General features: G+C 45.7%; 1 protein-coding gene across 4 annotated transcripts in view; it reads left to right on the top strand.

Annotated features, from left to right (window-relative positions):
* The window catches only part of LOC127447984 (interleukin-1 receptor accessory protein-like 1-A), a 152,640-nt gene that overhangs the window by 107,641 nt on the left and 25,806 nt on the right, over positions 1-19,193 (top strand). The window lies entirely within an intron of this gene.

Genomic DNA, 19,193 nt, shown 5'->3' with positions numbered 1-19,193 from the left:
TTGGCCTTGAATGCTTGAATGACTTTATGTTTTCGAATGATTTACATTTTAGAATTATTGAATAGAAATAATTGAGAGTATGTTGACCTAATGCTACAGTATTTTTTGCCTTCAGAGTAAGCCGATGATTTCAAGCCTCATGTTCGTGGTTTTCTCATATTGTCTGATTTTTTTTAATCTGCTGATATTTAATAATTATCAGCATATTGGTGTGCATGTAAATGAACTCATTTACATAATTTTGTATCAGCAGAACTACCACAATCTGCTAGACTCATTAATGGATGTTACTTCCAAAAGTTAAGACATTTTGCACAAACTTGGACTAAACATGCAAAATAACTACTGTACATATTTCCGAGATGAAATCTAGGCTTGCTAAATTAAACATTCAGGGTGAGTTCTTTAAACGGTTTTTCATTGCAGATTTTAAAGAGCATTTTCAATAGCTGAGGTGGCGAAATTAGTGGACTGATGCTGCATTGTCCCAGCAAAGTATGCCAGGTCATAGTAGTCTGCTGCATACTCCAGAACCTAGCACTAACATTGCCCTATAGAAAGTAGGTTAATTGTCCCAAATTGTGATCAGCACAAATTTTGTGGGTGTGTTTGCCCCATTACCTGATTTGCATAATTAACGTAGTTCCTTTAGCGTCATGTGCTAAAATAACACACACAATGCATGCAAATCAACGACTCCATTAGTGGACGCAATTCATTCTTCATTCCCAATTCAGGAATTCCCCTCTCAACATAGTGATGTCATGTGAAAACAGTGTAGCAGTTTCATATGTTTATCATTGCTACTGCATTCTGTTTCACATAATGTTTAAAAAGATGCAATTCCTAATATAACGTGTTTTTAAGTAATTGTGTTCATCTTTAAACATGATTAAAAATGAGAGATTTAAAAATAATTTACTGACTACTCAAACACAGAGAAAAACACAAGTATACTCACATAAACACAAGTTTCTACGAATGTGTGAAAATTTTATGTAATTCAGAAGACTGAAAGAAACTCATCAAGAATCCTTAAATTCATGCCACGCACTGTTTTACACAAGCTTAGCAGCAGCAGTAGGCCTATTTATGTGTGTGTAGACACACACACATACAGACAAAGAAAGGAGTTCCCCTGCTAGACAGATAGCTGCTATAGTCAGCATTATGATGCTATGTTGTTTGCGCTCTGAATGGAAGTCATTCTCATAAATGCAAATCCTGTATGCTAATTATCTGCTGTTGTTTCCCAACAATAGTGGCTCCATATGGTGCCGAAACATTCACTGGGCCCTCTGTTGGATTTCAGTGTGTGTGTATGCACTGTATGTGTGTTGAACCGAGCTCCTTGTGCATGCACATGCCTTCATATATGTAACAGACAGAAATATGCTTGTTCATGCATGTGCACTGGTCTGTTAGCTTGTGCATTGAACTGAACCATGTGTGTGTGTTTATGTGGTGGATGGAGGCGCGTCTGTTTGTTTGGCGGAGATGCTGGATCTAGGCATGTTGGAAACAGGAACATATTGGAGCATATTGTGATGGCTCTCTGTCCATGTTCTTCCTTCAGAATGAGCAGAGAGAGAGAGAGCAGGAGAGAGCAGGACACTGCTCAGTGACGGGAGACACACACTGGCCGCATGATTAGTCATTTGAGGATTAGGTGTGTGTGTGTGTGTGTGTGTGTGTGTGTGTGTATTGCAGGCAGCTTAACTAGTAATAATAGATAGCGGTGGAGTTGAGCTCTGTGAATTAAGGGATTTTGCTCTTGAAATGCATTTTTTCCTTGTATTTCACTATCTCTCTGTCTCTCTCTCTCTCTCTCTTTCTCTTCAATTTCAATTCAATTTAGTGTGCTTTTAGGCATGAAAAAAAAACAAATGTGCAAGTAAACTAGTAATATTACAAAGTAAAATAAAATATGTTGTAACGTGTAGGTGCTGGACAGAATGACCCTGGAGCAGAGGTAACAGTTCCAGAAATATTTATTAATAAAGTCAGGAATGCGCCACCGTGCAGTGTAGAGAATAGTGTGTTCGTCAGTGGAGTGTGTGCATCGTGGAACTCAGGAAGAGCTTGGCAGAATCCTCCGTAGAAGCTTGGAAATGGGAGAGATGCCCAGCGGACAATGCGAGCAACATCAAAAGTGTAGATCCCAGGCACACGGGCATAGAGCGGAATTCCTTTGTGGATTGCCAGGATGAACTCAGCGAAGACTGGAAGGCAAAACACAACCCGAAAAATGCAGGCAAGCCAACAGTGTGACAAGACAGGACCAGCTAGACAAGGAGAGCGAGGTTAGTACTCAACTTAGCATAATAATCTGGCAAAGAAACAGAGAAACATGACGGCATATGTAGGGAGTACAATCAGGCTGGAACAGGTGTTGCTTGACAAGCAATCAGTGGCATGATCGGCACTGCCCTGAGAACAATTAACGTTCCCATGGAAACGCCGATCATGCCAGTGGAGCGTGCCTTCGAAACATGAGGGCGAGAAAATGACAAAACAAACAAAACAAACCTGCAGGCTTACCAGAACCGTGACAGTACCCCCACCCCCCACCTCATGGCATCCCTGGCAGATTACCTTGACGGAGGTTAAACTCATCTATGAGGGCGTGGTCCAGGATGTCGTGAGCCTGGACCCAACACCTCTCCTCAGGTCCATAGCCCTCCCAGTCAACCAGGTACTGGAACCCGCTGCCCCTCCACCTAACATTGATCAGTCTCCTGACTGTGTAAGCTGGAGAGCCATCAATAAGACATGGAGGAGGAGGGACGGGAGTGGCGGGATGTAACGCAGAAGGTAAAATGGGTTTGATTTTAGAAATGTGAAAAACTGGATGGATACACTTGAGGTGAGGAGGTATTTTGAGACTAACAGCCACCGGGCTAATGACCTTGGCATTGGGAAACGGTCCGATAAACCTGGGACCCAGCCTACATGAGGGGAGTTGGAGAGGGATGTCCTTATAGGACAACCAAACCTTCTGCCCACACATGTAAGTTGGGGCCTTAACCCAGTGCCAGTCCGCAGACCTCTTAACGCGTGCGCCATTCTGTATGAGGGCTTCTCTGGTGGCTTTCCAGGTGTGTCGGCAACCCTACAAAAATGCATGAATGGATGGAACCTGGATGTCGGGTTCTTGTGCAAGGAACAGAGGGGGATGGTAACTGAGGCTGCACTGGAAAGGCGATAACCCCGTAGACGATGACTGCAAGGAGTTATGGGCGTACTCAACCCAGACTAAATGATCGCTCCAAGAAAATGGATTACGGGAGGCCACGCCATGCAGAGCTTTCTACAACTCCTGATTCACCTGCTCAGCTTGCCCATTTGTTTGGGGATGGAACCTAGAGGACAAACTCACTGTAGCCCCCAGCTGTCAGCAGAACTCTGCCCAAAAACGTGACACAAATTGGGGGCCTCTGTCAGAAATCACGTCTACTGGGAGGCCATGAATGCAGAAGACGTGATTAATGATAGCTACCGCTGTCTCCCTCGCTGAAGGTAATTTGAGGAGGGGAATAAAGTGAGCCACCTTTTAGAACCAGTCCACTACAATCAAAATGACTGTGTTGCCATGGGAGGGGGGAGACCAGTTACAAAATCCATGGCTATATGCAACCAGGGTCTCAAAGGGACCAGCAGATGTTGGAGGAACCCGGTTGGGGGTTCACAGGACGTACAGGTGCATCTCAGTAAATTAGAATGTCGTGGAAAAGTTCATTTATTTCAGTAATTCAACTCAAATTATGAAACTCGTGTATTAAATAAATTCAGTGCACACAGACTGAATTAGTTTAAGTCTTTGGTTCTTTTAATTGTGATGATTTTGGCTCACATTTAACAAAAACCCACCAATTCACTATCTCAAAAAATTAGAATACATCATAAGACCAATAAAAAAAAACATTTTTAGTGAATTGTTGGCCTTCTGGAAAGTATGTTCATTTACTACATATGTACTCAATACTTGGTAGGGGCTCCTTTTGCTTTAATTACTGCCTCAATTTGGCGTGGCATGGAGGTGATCAGTTTGTGGCACTGCTGAGGTGGTATGGAAGCCCAGGTTTCTTTGACAGTGGCCTTCAGCTCATCTGCATTTTTTGGTCTCTTGTTTCTCATTTTCCTCTTGACAATACCCCATAGATTCTCTATGGGGTTCAGGTCTGGTGAGTTTGCTGGCCAGTCAAGCACACCAACACCATGGTCATTTAACCAACTTTTGGTGCTTTTGGCAGTGTGGGCAGGTGCCAAATCCTGCTGGAAAATGAAATCAGCATCTTTAAAAAGCTGGTCAGCAGAAGGAAGCATGAAGTGCTCCAAAATTTCTTGGTAAACGGGTGCAGTGACTTTGGTTTTCAAAAAACACAATGGACCAACACCAGCAGATGACATTGCACCCCAAATCATCACAGACTGTGGAAACTTAACACTGGACTTCAAGCAACTTGGGCTATGAGCTTCTCCACCCTTCCTCCAGACTCTAGGACCTTGGTTTCCAAATGAAATACAAAACTTGCTCTCATCTGAAAAGAGGACTTTGGACCACTGGGTAACAGTCCAGTTCTTCTTCTCCTTAGCCCAGGTAAGATGCCTCTGACGTTGTCTGTGGTTCAGGAGTGGCTTAACAAAAGGAATACGACAACTGTAGCCAAATTCCTTGACACGTCTGTGTGTGGTGGCTCTTGATGCCTTGACCCCAGCCTCAGTCCATTCCTTGTGAAGTTCACCCAAATTCTTGAATCGATTTTGCTTGACAATCCTCATAAGGCTGCGGTTCTCTCGGTTGGTTGTGCATCTTTTTCTTCCACACTTTTTCCTTCCACTCAACTTTATGTTAACATGCTTGGATACAGCACTCTGTGAACAGCCAGCTTCTTTGGCAATGAATGTTTGTGGCTTACCCTCCTTGTGAAGGGTGTCAATAATTGTCTTCTGGACAACTGTCAGATCAGCAGTCTTCCCCATGATTGTGTAGCCTAGTGAACCAAACTGAGAGACCATTTTGAAGGCTCAGGAAACCTTTGCAGGTGTTTTGAGTTGATTAGCTGATTGGCATGTCACCATATTCTAATTTTTTGAGATAGTGAATTGGTGGGTTTTTATTAAATGTGAGCCAAAATCATCACAATTAAAAGAACCAAAGACTTAAACTACTTCAGTCTGTGTGCATTGAATTTATTTAATACACGAGTTTCACAATTTGAGTTGAATTACTGAAATAAATGAACTTTTCCACGACATTCTAATTTATTGAGATGCACCTGTATTGTTAGTCACACAAATGGGGAAAGCTGCAATGAAGTGACGAATGTCCTGCGCTAGTGATGGCCACCAGAATCGTTGTCTAATGAGCGTCTGAGTACAAGTTGCCCCAGGATGACAAGCAACATTAGACGAGTGACCCCACTATAAGGCATGCGTCAAGACAGACCCGCTGGGCACACGGCTGGAGACGCAGTGTTGCGTAGCACTGTGCGGACTTTGGCCTTCACCTCCTAGGATACCATGCCCACCACGTGAGTGGAGGGAAGAATGGTATCCAGTTGGACAGTGGACTTCAAAACATCGAGAGAGAGAGTCGGGCTTAATGTTTTTAGAGCCCTGGCGATACGACAGCACGAAATTAAAGCGTGTGAAAAATAATGCCCAGCAGGCCTGCCTAGAGTTGAGACGTTTGGCACTACGAATATATTCTAGGTTCTTATTATCTGTCCAGACCACAAAAGGTACCACTGAACCCTCTAACCAGTGACGCCACTCACCCAAGGCCAACCGGACAGCCAATAATTCTCGGTTGCCAATGTCATAATTTCATTCAGCTAGGGTTAAATGATGCGAAAAAAGCATACGGATGTATCTTTCCACCACAAACTGATTTGCGGGATCAGGAGTAATTAGAATAGGTGCAGTAGAAAACCACTTCTTTAATTTTGAAAGTGTCCTCGGCTACTGGGGACCAACAAAAATCAGTGCGTGTGGAGGTGAGATCCGTCTAAGTTGCGACGAGCTAACTGTAATTCCTAATAAACCTCCGATAAAAATTAGCGAACCCCAGAAACCTCTGCAAGGCCTTGCAAGAATCTGGGGTTGGCCAATCGGAAACAGCCTTTACCTTAGTCGGGTCCATGAGCACTCTCTCATGGACCCGACTAAATAATGAACCCCAGAAACGGAACCGACTGTACATGAAAAGCAGACTTCTCCGCCTTGACAAAAAGCCGATTCTCTAACAGTCACTGGAGCACCCGCCTGGCGTGCTGCACATGGTCCTCCATAATTTAAGTTATTGTTTACCATGATGTCATTCTGCCCCTGATAATCTATACAGGGTCTAAGCGAGCCATCCTTCTTCTCCATGAATAAGAACCCCGCCCCTGCCAGCCAGGAGTAAGGGCGATGAAACTGGCTGTCAAATCATTGATGTACCTGTTCATGACCTCCCTCTCAGGAGCCAAGAGCGAGTACAGCCATCCCAGAGGCAGAGAAGTGCCAGGGAGCAATTTGATAGCACAGTCGTACGGGCGATGAAGAGGAAGGGTCGTGGCTGAACACTGCCCTCAGATCAAGGTATGTTGACGGCACTCCGGATAAGTCCACTGGTTCATCCCGCAACAAAAGTCTGGACAGGGGAAACAGCAGAGTTAAGACTGTGCAACAGACAATAATGACTCCAAGCAAGAACAGTGTTGGTTGACCAATCGATGTGTGGGTTGTGCTTTACCAACCAAGGATGCCCCAACACTACTGGAGCTGATGGAGACAAAATAAGGAGGAATGACAACTGTTCCGTATGATTCCCAGAGATAAATGTGACTGGCTTGTGGAATGAGTGATGACGGACAGTGGTGTTCTGCTCAAGGTATGGGCGTTGATAGGTTCATCCAGCTGAAATGTGGGAAGTTGCCATTTGAATGCTAATTCAAGGTCCATAAAATTTCCCTCAGCACCGGAGTCAAAGCACAAACAGAATGACAGGCCGATCCAAACTGCAGTCGAGCAGGAAGAAGTGTCCGAAATCCAGGGGATTTATCCAAAGGTGTTGCACTCGCCAGAAACCCCTCTCCTACAGATGAACGATGTCTTTTAACGGACAGGCGGCAGCAATGTGTTCCGGGGCAGCACAATACAGGCACAGTCCATTAATAAGGCACTGCTGTTTCTTCCTACGTGAGATTTGAGTCCTGGTGACTTGCATGGGTTCATAACCAGGTCGAGGTTCAGATGAGTAGGCTAACGAGGCAGAGCGGGCAGGATGATCTACCACCATAGTAGGTGAAAAGCGGCGTCGGCAGTGATAGCGATGTAGAGCGAGGCGTTGATCGACTCGAATAGCCAAATCCACCAAATCATCAAATTGTGGAGGTAAATCCAATGAATAAATTTCATCCAAAATGTCATCAAGAAGCCTGTGCAGAAAGTGGTCTCTCATAGTGTGATCATTCCATTCACAAGAAACAGCAAGAGTATGAAACTCGACTGCATAATCCGCAACACGTTGATCTCCTTGGGAGAGTCCAGACAATCCTCGACGCCTCCCGACCTTGAGCCGAGTGATCAAATACTCGGCAGAGCTCCGAAATGAATGTTTGATATGAAACGCAACAGGGATGTCAGTTGTCCCACGTAGCAGTGCCCCATTTACCAGCCCTACCGGTGAGGAGTGTAATGACACAAGCCACCTTCATGGTGTCCGAGGTAAACGTGGAGGGTTGCAACGTAAAGAACAGGGAACACTGTGAGATGAATGCACTGCAGGATTCAGCCTCACCTGAATACAGGGTAGAATATGGAATGCGGGCTTCAAAACGTCCAGAATACACAGGTGTCGCTGGGGCTGGTGAGGAAACCTCCCGTGGAGATTCAGGAGTCGGAGATGGGTGGAGCTGTTGTACATAGGAGGTTAGATCGGCGAGATGTGATGCCATCGCCTCCAAAGCGATCTGGTCTTGCTGACGGCCCAGCAGAAAGGGTGGAGCGAAGAGTGGAATCCTGAACGTTCCCATGGAAACGCCGATCATGCCAGTTGAGCACACCTGCGAAACATGAGGGAGAGAAAATGACAAAACAAACCTGCAGGCCTCTCTCCCCAGTGACAGACACACGACCACATCCCACTCCACAGAATATTAACATATACCTAACCTATATATTTAAAAGGGTCATATCATGAGAAATCAGATTTTATTGATCTTTTGAGATAGAGTTAATAGTACTATGGAAAGTTGTAACAGTTACTTTCAGAATTAAAAATTTCAGGCTGATGAAAATAACGTAACATTTTTGGAAAATAACATGGTAACATTTTACAATAAGGTTTCATTTGTTAGCAATAATGAATGAATTAGCTATCGCAAATAAACAATGAACAGTATATATTTTAACACTATTTATTCATCTTAGTTAATGTTAGTTAATAAAAATACAATTGTACTTTGTTAGTTCATGTTAGTTTATAGTGCATTAACTAATGATAACAAATACAGCTTTTGATTTGGAAAATGTATATGTTGACATAAACTAAGATTAAAAAGTGCTGTAAAAGTATTGTTCATTGTTAGTTAATGTTAACTAATCCAGATGAAAACTTGGCGGGGGCCAAAATATTTTCCATATTTATTTTAGCTAACACTTTCATCGCAAGGAACATGTTACTTAAAAAACACCCTTTATACTGTGCATTTATTCATATTAAAATAGTCACAGGGTACTGTATATTGAATTATAATTTTTAAAGTCTGGCCATAAATTCCTTCATAAGATCTGGCTGAAGAACAAATATGACTTATACTCTTAACTAACAAATAATTTTTGATCAACTTTACTTTGAAAAAACAAAACATAATAATAATTTTATCATTTTAGGGCTATTTACAAATTATTAAAACTGTATTATAAAAATGTATTATGCATTCCAGGCCAGTAGTTGGCGATGTCTCTTTGTAAAGAAACACTACGCACCTGCGCACATAAGCATTCTTCCACAGAGCGGTGAATACAAACAATGAAGATGGCAAAAGCATCAAGCAATTTTGTCTGGACGGACGATGAGGTTGCTTTAATACTACAAGTGACCCTGGACTATAAAGCACGCCACCTTTTTAAGGACTCCAACTGGTGATCTCATGTTGGTCTGTTCGCCCTGGAGGTAAGGACGAAGTTCTTCACTGAGGGCAACGACAGAGGCTTTTGACATGCGGAAGTTTTCCTTCCATTCACGCTCGTCATCAACGCTATTGATAAAGTTTTCCCACCAACTGTTTGTCCTCCCAGGTCTTACCCAAACGCGCCTTTTGAATACCCTTCGTCGGCGTAGATGTGGGTTAATAATTTGGCGTATGTAACAAATGCGTCTCTGCTGGTCGTAGTAGTGATGCAGTAAATCTACACTTTGCTGGAGAAGCATCAATAAACTCAAAATCTTGAGCAGCACAAACACAGTCCTGTTGTTCGCCATTGTAGTTTTGAATGTCTCGCGTGTTGTTTTGAAGTACTCGCGCGCATGCCTATAGACTGAACACGTAATACGCGTGCGTTTGACGTCATTGTTTTCACAAATTCGCTTTTGTATGTTTACACAGAGACGATAACGGCATTCAAAAACTTGTACTTTGAAACCCGTTTTCAAAAGTTTGCGTTTTCAGGCCCCAAAACGCCGTTGTCATGTAAACGAACAGCCAAAACGCATAAAAATTTTTCCGTTTTTAGTTGAAAACGGCCCCTGAGTTGATGTAGTTCAGGATTGAGAGGGCTGACTAATAGCTGTATTGAACCAAATATAATCAGGATATTTGCAGGTTCAGTTTCACATTATAATTTTTTCCCAAGCCCTACAGACCCTGAACAGATGAGACACAATCGTTTGACACTTCAAGAATAGTGAATAAAAGCAAACTTTTCAGAGCATTTTCTTTGAACATTTAGTTTTCATAATCGATTGCTTTTGTTGCCTAATGTGCAAATGTGCTGACAACATTTTTGTCACAACTGTGGTGATACATTTTTAGATTTGACCGCACTCCACACAACTAAGCAATTCTATATAAATGTTTGATTGAAAAAGATGCTAAAAAATGCTCACCTTAATAGTGTGATCCATGTTTAGCAAAGCAGTGTAACTAAACAATCGCCAGAAAAGCTTTAACGCACGCTCTGGTCTGATGATGGCTGAATGCTGTTGCACGTGTCATTGAGCATTGTTAAACTCACTGCTGATTGCTAAGGCTTACGCCTATGAATGCTGAGTTTTGCACAAAGAGCGCTCTGGTATTTCAGATGGCAAGACAATTTGAACAAAAATCAGTGGGAGTGCCAGACAAATATGATTGGTGGGCCGGATTTGACTCGCTTGCTGCCAGTTGACTAGCCCTGTTGTAAAGTATTACATAGTAAAGTAACATGATGACAGGCCAAACCTTTTGATTTTTCTGTAGTGTGGTCGGTTCTGTAGGTATGTAGCACCTGCCGCTCTGCATATTTTTCTGAAGAATTCCAATGATAAAAATAAGTGCCTAAAGTTTATTTTTAACAAGATCCCTGATCATTTCAGTCTGATCTTAACTGTTGTGGTACATGTCAGTGTAGATTGTTTTGTGAACCTGACAATGTAATGCAGGCTTTGCAAATAGGCAGTTATTGAAGGATGCAGCAGCACAAACTATCTTAAACCTGACAGCAAACTCATAGCTTGTAAATGTATCTCATTTCGTTTGCAAAGAGGCTCAGCAGAAAAAAAAAAAAAAAAACTGGCTAATTCTGAGAGTCAGGAGAGAGGGTGTAAATTGGCCATAAAAAGTGAATTATGACATTATAAAACTCTAAAATAAGGACCTCAGAGGAAAAAAATCAGGAATAAAAAATGCATGATATGACCCTTTTAAGTTTAGAGGAGGAGACACAGAGGTAAGGCAGATCACTTGCTTTCAGTCATACTGTGGCAGGTAAAAACATACTGTGCTGCTAGATCACTCCCTAGTACAAATGAGAGTATTTTGTAGTTCATCAGAATCTCATATTTTGGCGTAAAGGTGTGGGTTGCAGGTGACATCTAATGAAAGAAATTGAGTGACAGATGGAAATTAGAGAGAGTGATTCTGAAGGCGAGAAGAGTGCTAAAGAATGAGCGAGGAGGTTCTGGGAGATGGAGACAGGATTTTGAGCTGGTGGAGGAATACTTAATGCTTTTAAAATGTTTCAGGAGGGAATCACTTCTCGCTGAGCATTTCCTGCAGAAATCTTATTGGACACACACAGATACAGACTCACACACACATACATACACACACATTTTTATAAGTATATAGTAGGTAATACTAGACTAATACTAGGTTATTTTCAGCATTTGTTGATGCCACTGTATAATACTATGTGATATGTATGATATATGGTCATTACTTTCCTGTAAACATGCTTATTATGAGAGATGAGCTATCAAAATAATTTTTCATGCTTCCTGCCATAGACGTGGAACAGATGATGATGTGAAAGGATGGATGATGGGATGATGAGTGAAGGATAGAGAGGGAGAGACGGGTTGAGTATGCTGTGTGTGAACCCAGCACATCCAAACATTATTAATGACAACAGGGACACGCACACACACCCATGTGCGCACACACACATGAACACAACTCAAATATTGCAGACAAACAAAGGGAAGACAAGCGATACAGATGAAAAGAGTGAGAGAAAAGAGGCTGAGCTAACTCACATTCAGCACGAAAATAAAATAATGTGACCTTTCTTCTCTTTCTTCATCTCCATGTGTCTCCATGCAATCGCTAGCCAAGATGAACAGATAGAATAGCACAAATGCAGAAAAGACTTTCAGGGAACTAAGCTTACGCATCTGTGTCAAACTGAACTTAATGAAATTAAATTTAACAAATCAAATTTGAATGTATCAATCTGAATCTAACTAATGAGACTTCAGCTTAAAGGGATAGTTCACCCAAATATTAAATTTCTGTCATAGTTCACTCACCCTTATGTTGTTCCAAACTCATATGACTTTCTTTCTTTCATGGAACACAAAAGGAGATGTTAGGCAGAATGTTAGCCTCAGTCACCATTGCCTTTCATTGCATCTTTTTTCCATACAATGAAAGTGGATGGTTAGTGAGGCTAACATTGATGAAGAATTGTCATTTTTGGGTGAACTATCACTTTAACTAAACATAATCATACTTAACTGAAATGTATTCACACAGATGGCACAAAAACACACACACACACACAGAAGTGGGGAGGATTTGTGCAGAGGTATTCAGAGAACACTTCTTAATATTAATCACCCTGGCCCAAAATAATACAGTTGTTGCTAAGCAACCATCGGGAGATGAGGGCATTTCTCGAAATAAACATTTAAATTTATTATTGGTTAAGATTGGACACTGATATCCTTAAAGGAACAGTGCAAAAACAGTTATGTGCAAAAGCTGTGTTTCCCTTGATCAGATTTTGAGCTAAATATCCTGGAACCAGATGTTTGCAATTTACAAGTCCATTTTCAGCTATTGGGTCATGGTTGTGGAGTAAGTGATGAATTAAATGATTAATTTGTTATGCCATTTTCTGTTAATTCAACATTAGTAGACATAGCTATGAAACGTTCAGTAGGCAAGTGAGGGATTGTAACAGCCAATGAGCAGCATGTTCTTAATCAGCCGTTTCACATCTTGGAACATCCATCCAAGTTACATTTAAGATTTTAGAAAGAGAAAGAGACCAAATGAGAAATTACTAGACACAGTGTAAAAGGTTTTGTGATGTAACCTAAAAAAACATGCTTCATGTGATAACATCTATAAGAGACATTTTTAATATGACTGAATTCATAGGTTACACCAGCTAAAATAACTTTTAAAAGTCAGATCAGGTAGCAATAGCTCCTTCAAATTACATTTGCACCACTTTTTTACAGTGAGGACTCTTATTCTCTTTTCTGAAGTGTTCGCTCCACTTCAGAGTGATTTGTTCAACATTTTGGGTGCACAAGGCCAAAGGTCTAATCAAGAACATGCCTCTTAGAGCTATCATGACCTTTCATGTGCAGACAGTTTCTAACATGCCCTTAAAGGGATAGTTCACCCAAAAATATTTAAGTCCTTTTTTTCCTTTTCCCTTCTACACTTTCGCTTTCACATTCAGCCACCTACTTGTTGGGACTGGTAGAACATGGAGATTTATAGTAAAAAAGGACTTAAATATTGATATGTTTCTCACCCACACCTATTATATAACTTCTAAAGACATGGATTTAACCACTGGAGTCACATGGATTACTTTTGTGCTGCCTTTATGTCCTTTTTGGACCTTCTGAGTTCTGGTCACCATTTACTTGAATTGTGAGGACCAACAGAGCTGAAATATTATTATTAAAATCTTTGTGTTCTGCAGAAGAGAGAAAGTCATACACATCTGGGATGGCATAAGGGTGAGTAAATAATGAAAGAATTTAAATTTTGGGGTGAACTATCCCTTTAAAGAGTGAATTGGTGTGCAAGCAACTGGGAGTTACAGGCATGGTAATGGAGGATGGTCTAAGCCTCAGAAGGCACCCCTACGGACATGCCATCTGATGCATACTGCAAACAAAAATGGAAAGAGCTGGCTGAAATGGCCAGATCCAATCTGATTGGCTGGCCTCTACACCATGAAAAGTGGTAACCAGAAATTGTTACTTAAAAGAGCTGTGTATATCTACCTAAAATAAATTCTTTCTTTCTTTTTTTGTTTTTTGGTGTAACCTAATGTCGTCAGGTTGATTCACACATGTTATACAAATATTTTGTCTAGAATAAAACCAATTAATTTAGATTTGACAAATTTAAGGTTGTCTGACAAATCCTTTTTATTATTTATTTATTTTTTTTTTTTTTAAGTGTACGCAGTTTCCGGAAGTCATGGTGCACCTCTGCTGGATCTGATGGCGTATTTCAGTGGCTTCTCCCCCCTCTGCACTGGTGCCCTGCAGAGAATGCCCTTGGGCGCTTCGGCAGAAATAAAAGAGTATATTTCTCTAAAAGAGTATATTTCTCTAAAAGACCGGCACACATGGAACGTCTTTTTAAAGATGCGTCTTTTTAAAGATGCCTTTCCGTTTGTGTGTTATTCCTGGTTGCGCTCGTTATCTCTCGCCTTCTGACAGCCACGATCACTGTCTTTCATGTCTGGGCGCTGCTCACACGGAGACAGCATTCGTGGATGGGTCATGTACTCATTGCGAGAACATGTCCATGGCAACGATGCAGTCGCGGCTTGCCTTCGTAAGAAAGCAAGCCACCCCAGAGGCTCCCCGCCTCGGTCCTTCTACCCACGGGTATGAGGCCAGCGCGGCTAGCACTGGGGGCGATTTAGGGACCCCAATGAGACCACCTCTGTCGGGTATCCCCCCACAGACCTCCCATTCCCCAGCGTGCTCGTCTGCCCCGATCGGGCTTCCGGAAGTGTCTGCCGGCTCGTCTCACGGTGAGTTCGACCTCTTATTCGCAGCCCGCAAAGGTGATGAGCTCTCGAGCGCAGCATCGGAGAGCGGGCTCGTCCAGTCAGATGCGGAAGCCTCAGCTGGGCTCCTCCCTTTGGGTGCAGTCGCCCAGTCACAGACTGACGTGGAGATGATGACATGCTTTCCCGGGCAGCCGCGAGCATCGGGCTAGAGTGGAACCCTCTGCTCTCCCCTGAACCCTCACGGCTCGATGATTGGTTCCTGAGCTCGTGGCGCCACTCACAGCCACGCCCCACCCTGTTCCTTTCTTCCCGGAAGTGCATGAAGAGCTGACAAGGTCGTGGGGGGCACCTTTTACTGCCCAGTCCCGATCTTTCAGCTTCCCCGCCTCACTACCCTCGATGGTGGGGCGGCCAAGGGCTATTCGGCAATCCCCCCGGAGAATAAGGCACTCGCGGTGCACCTATGCCCACAGAGCACTGCCACCTGGCGCGGGCACCCAAAGCTCCCGTCCAAGGCCTTTAGGTTTATGTCATCCCTGACGGCCAAAGCCTATGGTGCCGCTGGTCAAGCCACCTCCGCCCTGCACACCATGGCTCTCCTGCAAGTCCACCAAGCCAAGGCGCTAAAGGAACTGCACGAGGGTAGTTCCACCCCGGGATTGATGCAGGAGCTGCGCTCGGCGACCGACCTCGCTCTCCAGGCTATGTCCACCTTGGTGGTCCAGGAGCGCCACCTTTGGCTCAACCTGGTCGAGATGGGAGAGGCCGACAAGGCACGGTTCCTTGCTGCCCCCATTTCCCAGGTTGGCCAGTCTGGCTACACCATCGAGGACTTTGCCCAGCAGTTCTCAGTGGTGAAGCAGCAGACGGAGTTTATCCGGCACATCCTGCCCCGGTGCGGCTCAAGATCGCGCACCCCGTCTGCTCGTCACCAAGGGCGTCCCCCTGCGGCCCGGCCCCGGCGTGGAGCCCACCGCAGGAAGCAGATGCCACCCATCTCGCAGCCGCCAAGAACCCGTGAAAGGCTTCGAAGCGCCCCTGAGACGGGTGACCCAGGGATGACGAAACCTGCTGCTCTGTTGCTGGTAAGCAGACCACTTCATCCCCAGGTGGAGGGCCAGGAGGAGAATCTTTTGTTACCTTTGCATTTAATTGCGCCGCATACCCAATTGGCTGCGGTACCCAAGAGTTCAGCATGAGTGGTTTCCTTGTTCCCTGGGTCACATTCCCGGTGTGCACGGCCATCATCATGACCACTGTCCACTACTCCATTTTGGCAGGTTTGGCGTTCCAGCAGCAGTCTCCCCGCCCCTGAGCGCCCAGCTGTGGCACAAATCCCCCCTGATGTGACAGTCTCCATGGGTCACGAGGACAGGCCTTTTTCTCCCCTGTCCCAGGCTGTTCCGGGGATGGTCACAAGGAATCAGGTAAGTACTTCGATGTCCCTGAACTCAGCACGGCCACGACACGGTGTGGCACCTCAGGCTCCGCCCCGCCGCGAGGCCCCACCCGCCGGTATGTCTGACGAGATTGTCCCTCCGGCCGAGATGAAGAAGGGGTTTTACAGCCCCTAATTTGTTGTACCGAAAAAAGGTGGAGGGTTGCAGCCAATCTTGGACATGTGAGTACTGAACCGGGCTTTACACAGATTCCCGTTCAAGATGCTGACGCAAAGACGCACTCTAGCAAGCGTCCGGCATCAAGATTGGTTTGCGGCGGTAGACCTGAAGGACGCGTACTTCCACATCTCGATTCTACCTCGACACAGACCCTTCCTGCGGTTTGCATTCGAGGGTTGGGCAGATCAATACAAGGTCCTCCTTTTCGATCTGTCCTTGTCCCCTCGCATCTTCACAAAGATCGCAGAGGCAGCTCTTGCCCCATTAAGGGAAGTGGGCATTCGCATTCTCAACTATCTCGACGATTGGCTAATCCTAGCTCACTCTCGGGATATGTTGTGTGCACACAGGGACCTGGTGCTCTCGCACCTCAGCCGACTAGGGCTTCGGGTCAACTGGGAAAAGAGCAAGCTCCTCCCGGTTCAGAGTCTCTCTTTCTCGGTTTTGAGTTGGACTCATTGATGGCGCGCCTCACGAAAGAGTGCGCATAGTCGGTGCTGACCTGTTTGAAGGCGTTCAAACAGAAAACAGCGGTTCCACTGAAACTCTTTCAGAGACTCCTGGGGAATATGGCATCCTCAGCGGTGGCCACTCCGCTCGGGTTGATGCATATGAGACCGCTTCAGCACTGGCTTCAGACTCGAGTCCCGAGATGGGTATGGCACCGTGGGACACATCACGTGGCCATCACACTGATCTGTCACCGCCTCTTCAGCCCTTGGACCTACCTCACGTTTCTACGGGCAGGCGTTCCCCTAGAGCAGGTCTCCAGGTGCGTTGTGGTTATGACAGACGCCTCCAAAATGGGCTGGGGTGCTGTTTGCAACGGGCATGCAGCTGCCAGCTTATGGACGGGCCCGCGGCTGTGTTGGCACATCAACTACCTCGAGTTGCTGGCAGTTCTGCTCGCCCTGCGGAGGTTCCGGCCATTGATCCAGGGCAAGCACGTGTTAGTTCAGGCAGACAACAAGGTAACAGTAGCATATGTAAACCGTCAAGGTGGTCTGCGCTCCCGTTGTATGTCACAACTCGCCTGCTGTCTCCTCCTCTGGAGTCAGCAGCACCTCAAGTTGCTGCGAGCCACTCACATCCCGGGCGACCTCAACACTGTAGCGGACACGCTGTCACGGCAGGTTACCCTCAGGGGCGAGTGGAGACTCCACCCTCATATGGTCCAGCTGATCTGGAGTCGATTCGGACAGGCACAGGTAGACCTGTTTGCCTCCCAAGAATCCTCCCACTGCCCGCTCTGGTACGCCCTGACCGAGGCACCTCTCGGTATAGACGCGCTGGCACACAGCTGACCCCCTGGACTTCGCAAATATGCCTTTCCCCCAGTGAGCATACTTGCACAGACCCTGTGCGAGGTCAGGGAGGACGAGTAGCAGGTCATCCTGGTAGCACCCTACTGGCCCACCCAGACGTGGTTCTCGGACCTCACACTCCTCGTGACAGCCCCCCCTGGCAAATTACCCTGAGGAAGGACCTTCTTTCTCAGGGACGGGGTACCATCTGGCACCCGTGCCAGACCTCTGGAATCTCCATGTCTCCCCTGGACAGGACATGGAAGACTTAAGCGGCCTACCACCCGCGGTGGTAGACATGATCACTCAGGCTAGGGTCCCCTCTACGAGGCGCCTGTATGCCTTTAAGTGGCGTCTGTTCGCTAAGTGGTGTTCTTCCCGACGCGAAGACCCCCAGAGATGTGCAGTCGGATCGGTGCTTTCCTTCCTGCAGGAGAGGTTGGAAGGGCGGCTGTCTCCTTCCACCTTGAAGGTGTATGTAGCCGCTATAGCGGCACACCACGACACAGTGGATGGTAAGTCCTTAGGGAAGCACGGCCTGATCATCAGGTTCCTGAGAGGCGCCAGGAGGCTGAATCCCTTCAGACCACGCCTTGTTCCCTCATGGGACCTCTCTGTAGTTCTTCAGGATCTACAGAGAGCCCCCTTTGAGCCCTTGCAGTCAGTTGAGCTTAAGGCACTCTCTTTGAAGACTGCCCTCCTGACTGCACTCACTTCCATCAAGAGGGTAGGAGAACTGCAAGCGTTCTCTGTCAGCGAAACGTGCCTGAAGTTCGGTCCAGGCTACTCTCACGTGATCCTGAGACCCCGACCAGGCTATGTGCCCAAGGTTCCCACGACCCCTTTTAGGGACCAGGCGGTGAACCTGCAAGCACTGCCCCAGGAGGAGGCAGACCCAGCCCTGACGTTGCTGTGTCCAGTGCGCACTTTACGCATCTATTTGGATTGCACGCAGAGCTTTAGAGTCTCTGAACAGCTCTTTGTCTGCTTTGGTGGACATTGGAAACGAAGCACTGTCTCCAAGCAGAGGATCGCCCACTGGCTCATTGACGCCATAACTATGGCATATCACACCCAGGACGTGCCGCACCGCTAGGGCTATGAGCCCATTCTACCAGGGATGTAGCGGCCTCCTGAGCCTTGACCAGTGGCACCTCTCTAACAGACATTTGCAGAGCTGCGGGCTGGGCAACACCCAACACCTTTGCGAGGTTCTACAATCTCCGGGTGGAACCGGTTTCGTCCTGTGTAGTGGCACGCACAAGCAGGTAAGTCCGGGATAGCCGGCCGGGTGTATCACTTGCGCATAGCGCCTTTCACCTACCCTGAGCTGAAGACATGCGCCGTTAACTCCCGGTAGTGTTCACAAACTGTGTTCCCTGGATGATTTCCTCCGAGCCCTGTGGCAGACGAGTTTGCAGAGAGACTCACTGCCAGCTCAGTACACGTGCTAACTAAGCCCTGTACTGGAGTAGGTGCTCCGCATGTGGTGGTTCCCCGTAGGTAACCTCATGCGACGTATATCTTCCGCTAATTAGTTTTCCTGTTGGCAAACTGCGTCTTCCTTGGGCAGAGGCCCCTCTGCCCCAGTCATCATGCTTGTAGTAACTCCTCCCCTGTAGGGCAGGACCTACCTTGGGACTCCCCCACATGGCATACTTCCGACATAGCTCGGCAAGACCATGTGATGTATTTCCAATTAACAAAATCTTGTATCATGGTATTGGCATGGTTCTTATCAGTAAAAACATTTGTGAGGTACATTATATATTTAAAGATATTTAAGGGCTTTATTTTAGACACCTTT

Source organism: Myxocyprinus asiaticus, chromosome 11, assembly GCF_019703515.2.
Source record: "Myxocyprinus asiaticus isolate MX2 ecotype Aquarium Trade chromosome 11, UBuf_Myxa_2, whole genome shotgun sequence".
Taxonomy (NCBI): domain Eukaryota; kingdom Metazoa; phylum Chordata; class Actinopteri; order Cypriniformes; family Catostomidae; genus Myxocyprinus; species Myxocyprinus asiaticus.
The sequence above is the reverse complement of the archived record's forward strand: the minus strand, read 5'-3'. Positions and strand labels throughout refer to the sequence as shown.